The sequence below is a fragment of the Staurois parvus genome, unplaced genomic scaffold (assembly GCF_062004578.1).
Source record: "Staurois parvus isolate SC_StPar_1 unplaced genomic scaffold, SC_StPar_1.0 ptg000634l, whole genome shotgun sequence".
NCBI classification, from domain to species: Eukaryota; Metazoa; Chordata; class Amphibia; order Anura; family Ranidae; genus Staurois; species Staurois parvus.
In genome coordinates, this window is record NW_028318430.1 from 15,028,432 (window position 1) to 15,028,878 (window position 447).

Consider the following 447-nt stretch of genomic DNA (forward strand, 5'->3'; position numbering starts at 1 on the left):
ACTTGGATTAGTGAGTTTGGGGTGCAGGAACTTGACTGGCTGTACAGAGTCCTAACCTCAACCCGATAGAAAAAAAAAGAAAATGTAAAAAAAGCTCTGGCAGGGTAATGGACAAGAAAGAATATAACATGCATTTTAGTGCTAGTAAAATTTTCCTGGTATGAAAACATTGGATTTAGTAGGCTATAGTAAAATATTTGAGACTGTTCAGGGTCCTTTGATGGAGGTGTATGTGTCCTTTGATGGATTTTATGTGTCCATACTATGCTGAAATGCAGCTGAGCTCTTTACTGTAGGTGCAGTTTGAAGATGCCCTCAGTCTTTCACCCTAATTGGATGTTTACACCAGTACCATGCTAATAATAAATTGTATACAAAACAATAAGTTATTTAAATGAAAAAAAAAAAAGAAATATCAACACAGGAAAGCATGCATTAAAACAGAAA